At 38.6% G+C, this 6487-nt stretch overlaps 1 pseudogene across 1 annotated transcript; it reads left to right on the top strand.

Moving 5' to 3' along the window:
• The first annotated feature begins 1683 nt into the window (after positions 1-1683).
• On the top strand, positions 1684-2914 carry LOC309864356 (archaemetzincin-2-like; annotated as a pseudogene). Its single transcript has 2 exons — positions 1684-2174; positions 2322-2914. The product of its transcript is annotated as an archaemetzincin-2-like (transcript).
• The last annotated feature ends 3573 nt before the right edge of the window (positions 2915-6487 follow it).

The raw sequence follows: 6487 nt of genomic DNA, 5'->3' as shown, positions 1-6487 counted from the left end.
TTTCTGAACTGTGTTGACTAGAAAGTTAGTAAACTATGTTTGCTGCGGTCAAAAGAAAAATTTTATTGTTGCTTGGACTAATTTATCTACTTATTTTATTGATTTATGGAGCTACCAATGTCAAAGCATACTTGAATCTTTGAGAAAAATGAAAAACATGAACCATCCAAAAAGACCATCAGTGTAGTGAGATTTCATTAGGAACTAAGGTGTAAGTGGAATAAGGAAACAAAAAGTCAGATGTCAGATCATATTGTCATAATTAGCAGACAAGAAACATGTTCAAGGTTATGGTATGTGTTCATAAAAATGATGGCATATCTTGAATTATAGCCAGTTCACATAAGTCTTAAGGTAAGTTGATGCATGTTTCAGGAACAAATTACATCCACTCCAGATATCAGCAGTATTATTCACTTGCTTTCTTGGTTTACAAAAAAATCCCCTCTCAGCTGGCCAAATTACTCAAACCTCTTAAAGTGCCCACCAGTGGGGCCTACTGTAGTTCCTACAGCTATATCAGAAAGAACTCGAGGGAAAAATGAGTAGTGTTGGGCTGAGCGCGGTCTTTGCTGTTCAACTTTTTACATATCCAAAACATGTATCAGTAGGACAGCCAAAAACACAGGGACAGATAAGAAATGGTGATACTTTCTATTGTTGACTTGTCCTCACATTCATCCCCTTCTTCCTACTGATTTCATGAGCTCATCCCAAATCACTCAGAGAACTATAATGAGCTCTGTCACCTTAAAGCAAATCAGAGTTTGTATTTCTTATAATTAAGACCCTGAAATATGTGTCCTGATTCTCTTGTGGAAGTAGTTTAGTCTTAGTAGCCAATCTTTCTCTGTACCGGTCCTTCTCCATTATTCAGTGGTTGTGTGACCTTAGGAACTATGCCTCAGCTTCCTCACCTGTACAATGGAGATGAAAATAGCAGTACCTACTTCACAGGTTTTTGATTAAGAATGAAATGAGATAATTTATGCGGGACACTTAGCTTTGTAAGGACTTTATAAATAATAGCTGTTTTTACCCATTCAAATATATTTACCTGTATTTTATAACAGGAACACTCTCTCTACCAAAAGGACTGCTTCTTATTATAGGCCGCCCTTTAACAACAACAACATACACACACCCCTCATTCCCATCTCTGCTTTTTCTCATACTTTTCCTTTTCTAAAATGTCTCCTGTGTCACCAGCTGGTTAATCTACCCATTCCTTAAGAGTCATCACAAGTCCCACCCAAATTATTAAATCTTAACAGCTCTAAATCCTCGTTATAGATCTTTTTCAAAATGCATGATTTTACTTTCTAGTAAGACATCTTTTACACATTGATTTTTAACCAAAAAAAACATACTTGATATTTTTCCATGCACTGTATCTTGTCTCCCCAATGATTTTTTTTATAGATAATTATTTGTCCTATAGAGTAGATACTGTACTGCCAGATTCAGGGAACCGTTGCTGACTTATTGATTAAAGTGCTACAAAATTCAAATGATATAAAGTATTCAGTGATTTCTTATGGCAAGAGATTGACTTGAAAATGTTGATGAGATCAAGGAATTGATTTGTCCTAACTGACATACTAAGAAAGAAAGAATTAAGAAATGAAAATATAAGGCACACAAGGGCCAATGCAAGAGGGGGTTGGCATGGAGGCCTGGCAAGGGTGAAGGAACTCCTCAAAGCATTTTGTCAACCAGGCCCAGGCATGTCCGTGCTTGTATGGCAAAAACTCCAATGGGCGCCTTCCTCCCTAAAGCCTTGTGGTAGAACAGCTGTTTGACACATTCAGAAGGAAGGATGACAGCTCTACATAGAAACACGATGTGAATGGAGGAGACCTGTCATTATGCAAATAGTAAGGCACTCTGAGCAGACACTAAAAACAGCTCTCATCTCAAAAAACCCAACACTTGTGTCACAGCCTAAGTTAGATGCTGGCAAGCGGCAATTGCTGAATGAAGCCTTCAAGCCAGACAATGACCTCTTTGGACCCATTAACTTGCATTCACAGTCAGATTGGTTCATCTCTCATCCTGAGGCTCCCCAAGACTTTGAACAATTTTCAGTGATCCTTACGGAAAGGCACCCCCTCCAGAGAAATGCAGTATTTATATACAGTGCATTGGATTTCTAGGAAACATGAGAATTATCAGTGAGGAATATACTAAATGGCTCAAGGGTGACTGTGAAGTATCCTTCTACGGCTTGAAAGTAGAACTCCTAGAATTCATTCCTGTCTCTATCGGGAGGTGTTCCCTTAGAGTCAATGATAACACATAAAACCTTCATATTCAAGCAGGGCACATCCCCAAGTTCTTAAAAAAGAAGAAACCTGGAGATGCTTTCTTTATTGTGGCAATAACAATGAATGATCTTACCCAAGAGACTCCTGGAATTTTGTCTTTGGACAGGCGTCTTTGGCAGGTGGTATGGGGATATTCAGCTTTGCCGGGTATGGCAGTGACTGCTTATAGCTCACGCTAGGAAGACAAAGTAAACAAGCTGTAGAAAGTATCTGCAAGTGACTATTCAGTTTTTGGTAACTATTATATTCCTGACGTGATGAGTGTTCTGCTGTTTCACTCCTCTAAGACTTTAACCCGTGAGACTGGCACATATTTGAACTTCAACCCTGCCAGTAGCTTGCATGCCTAATGCAAGACTCCAGCCACTTGGAAGAAGCTGACTGGCACCCCCTCAACCTGTGTCTTATCTGTTTACACAAGTTGCAGTGTACACAGCGCTGGTGAGGCAGACTGATGATCTGTGTACACCCCTGAAGTCAGTACAAACTACAGTCATGAGGATAATGTGAATTTACCAAAACCTGTGGAAACCTTTAGGGAATGGAAAGAGTGGATAATAAAATGCCTTGCTGTTACCCCAAAATAAGGGCCTTCATATAAGAGTACTTAAAAATAAATAATTGCATATTAAAAAAATGAAAACATAGTACATTCAGGTTTTCTCTTCTTCTTCGGAAGTTAGCAAATGAAGTACAGTAACTTCTCACTGCATTTTGGGTTTTATCATTCAGCTTTCATCTAATATTCTCCACTTACCCACAGATGCATGTTTAAGCAGTTCCCTCATTGCCTGGCTCTAGCAGTACATGAGAAACTATAATTAGGAAGCAGTCAACTACCAAAAAATTCCTCTGAATTGAAAGATGAGACGAAGAAAAAGTTTTCCTTTGAAATCTAACAAAAAGTCAACAGATGATGAATGATGTCAACAGGTACCAGTAACTTAAAATGGGAGAGGTTTTGTTAATACTTTTTTTGTAAAGAAACAAAAGAAACCCCTCCTCCCCACATCCATTCAAGAAGACCACAGTGTTTCTTTAATTCAACACAACATACATAATTTGAAGCTGGTGTTAGAGAAACCTGTTGCCAAGTCAATGATATTGTAATGTAACAGTCAGAGATAAGGTCATGTTAAAATAAGTTCATTGTTTGCACAATTCTAAAACTATGAAGTTATGAAGCAATAAATTATCAAATTTATTCAGTTGTCTCCAGAAAAAGCTGCTTCTTCTCACACTCATGGAACAATATATGTCATTGAGATAGAGATGTTTACAGATTGAAGAAAGAGTGGGTACCTCCACTAATCTAGGCTGTTGGAAATGTCCCCCAAGAATGTCTATGATCTCTGTTCCGTTATGATGCTGACCAGTCAGTATTCTGATCTCTAATCTGATTTCTTAAGGGGATTTGCCCAACACGGCAGGGACTATAAACACTGTGACCATGTGGTAGGTTGGCCAGATCTTACCATGTGTAAGATTCAGTTCTGTGTGTGTTTATAGTATGTTATCTGGCTGAAAATCAGCTTCTTATGAATCTAGCTATTATGTAGCAACCCTGAGACTCAGTTCACCTGTCAAAGATGTAATATAATTGTACCTTGAACTTCAGAGCTTGAGCACAGTTCCAGAATCTAGAATGACCCAACAGGATATGGTCAACCTGCAGGACCCAGCCTCCACCCTGGCAACCACTGTCTCTTTCTTGCTTATTAGCTCTTTAAAGACAACACTGCCCTATCTAAAGAGACCACTGTTAAAAGCTGTTAGCAAAATAGGGTAATGTTCCCAAAACTGCAGAGCTGCAGCTTTCTTACTAAGCTCCAGCAGTGCTGAACATATGACTGACTTTGTACCCTGAACCACAGTGCTGTTTCTCTCCCTCTGCCAGGAAGACCCTTTCCCTCCTAAATGGCTTGATTGATTTACTCTCACCAACTCCAGAAGGTTTTCTTTGACCTACTTTCTGAACCCATGCCTCTATATACACACACAACCTGTGTTAGAAAATTTAATCTGGCACTTCTTAGAAATATTCTTGTTTCTGTATCTGTACACTGTTTTAAAATGATCCACATATTGGCCTGCTAACTACAATATTCCTTAAGTGGAACTTGGGCTTTTTTCATCTTTAAATTCCTAGCACCTTGCATTGTGCCTAATATCCAGGAAGCCCTCAATACATTTTTTTTTAAGATTTTATTTATTAATTTGACAGAGAGAGATCACAGGTAGGTAGAGAGGCTGGCAGAGAGAGAGAGAGAGAGAGAGAGAGAAGCAGGCTCCCCACTGAGCAGAGAGCCCGATGCGGGACTCGATCCTAGGACCCTGAGATCATGACCTGAGCCGAAGGCAGCGGCTTAACCCACTGAGCCACCCAGGCGCCCCGCCCTCAATACATTTTTGATGAAAAAATGCTTTGTTAGTTTATTGTAGTAGGAGACAAGAAACTTTCCTATGCAAGTGCTTCTACAGATATTTGAATTACATTTCCCAGTAGAGTTCAACCTCCATAACATTTGCATAAAATGACAGTTCCGCACATGGAGTGAACTTCCCAGTAAATATATTTTAAAATGCATATTTTATATGATATTTATATAGTACTTTCTAGATACCAGGAACTATTCTAAGTGCTTTATAAATATTAACTTGAATTATCATCATATCAAACCTATAAAAGAGGTGCTACCACTACTCTCATTTACTGATGGGGAAATAGAGATAGAGAAAAGTTATGTAACTTGGCCAAGGTTGCTCAGCCAGTAAAGGGAAAAACCAGGATTTGAATCCAGTCTACATGGCCTAGAGCCCAAAGCCTTCTCTGCAGGTGTAATAGATTTGCCAGTAAGTCTTCATCCACAAAATGAGTGGATGAAGGATCCTTGATGTGTAAGTCATTTCCTCCCTTTTCTTTTTGTCTAGCCTTCTTAAATAGATGTCTTCTAAACCTCACACTTTAGACAAGTATTTTATTGAATTACTTTCCTCTAAGGAGCCTAGTCTATTTTACAAAAAGGGAAAAATGAAAAACAAAAACAGGAGCTCAGTAATCCTCACAAAATCCATTGAGGAATGTACATTTAAGAAAAGGAAATATTTTTAAATGGATATTTAGCTAGATTCTTACCCTCTTAGGATAAGGCTGAATAATGATTTCATTCTATCCTGAGATTGAAAAAAATAAAAATGCTCTTGTAAGTCTTGGAAAGGAAACAAAAGGATATAAGGGATCTCTATGAAAATCTTCTATTTCCATTTTTTTGAAGTTCAAATCCTACGATGATTAACTGCAGCTGACCTTGACTCTCCCACTGCTTAGGGAGGGATATGCTATCACAGAAATCAGAAATCAAATGAATTAGGCTCTCTTTTCAGCTCAACACTTTAAATTGCAGCTGGAAGGAACCATCTTTAGGCTAGTCATCCCCAAAAACCTTTGCACAGAGGTATCCTTGCCAGAAGAAGAATGGAGCTTCTTAGCCAGCTCTGCAATCCAGTTACAAAGGAGAAAAGCAGAGAAAAGAAAGGACTGCCAGGACTAATTGAAAACTGTGTGATAAAATGATGGTTATCAATTAAATTGTTGTATTCTTAAAAGGATCACTAGGGGTTAAAGAAAAGATGTTTTGTCACTGTTTAGAAAATTGATCAAGAAAACTCCTCAAGAGATTAACTTAGAAAATTGTGTCTTTAGCAAGCAAATGTGTGAGTACCAAACTATATGACCAAATAGCCTTTTTTTTTTTTTTTTTTTGGTCTCTTGGAAGCTAAGAAAACTTTTATTACAAAAGAACATTGAAAGGAACTTACGCTTTAATTTAAAAAAAAAGCAAAATATTGGGGCACCTGGGTGGCTCAGTGGGTTGGGCCTCTGCCTTCGGCTCAGGTCATGATCTCAGGGTCCTGGGATCGAGCTCCACATCGGGCTCCTTGTTCGGCAGGGAGCCTGCTTCTCCCTCTGCCTCTGCCTGCCTCTCTGCCTGCCTGTGTCCTCTCTCTTTCTCTCTCTCTCTCTCTCTCTGACAAACAAATAAATTAAAAAAAAAAGCAAAATATAAAAAATATTTTTCAAAAGACTAGACCTTAAGCAACAAAATGCCGTGACCATTGAGAGATAGAAGATAAATGGAGTGAACCTTATAATTGCCCTA

Source organism: Mustela nivalis (genome assembly GCF_964662115.1).
Source record: "Mustela nivalis genome assembly, chromosome: 5".
Taxonomy (NCBI): Eukaryota; Metazoa; Chordata; class Mammalia; order Carnivora; family Mustelidae; genus Mustela; species Mustela nivalis.
This window is presented reverse-complemented; position numbering and strand designations above follow the sequence as displayed.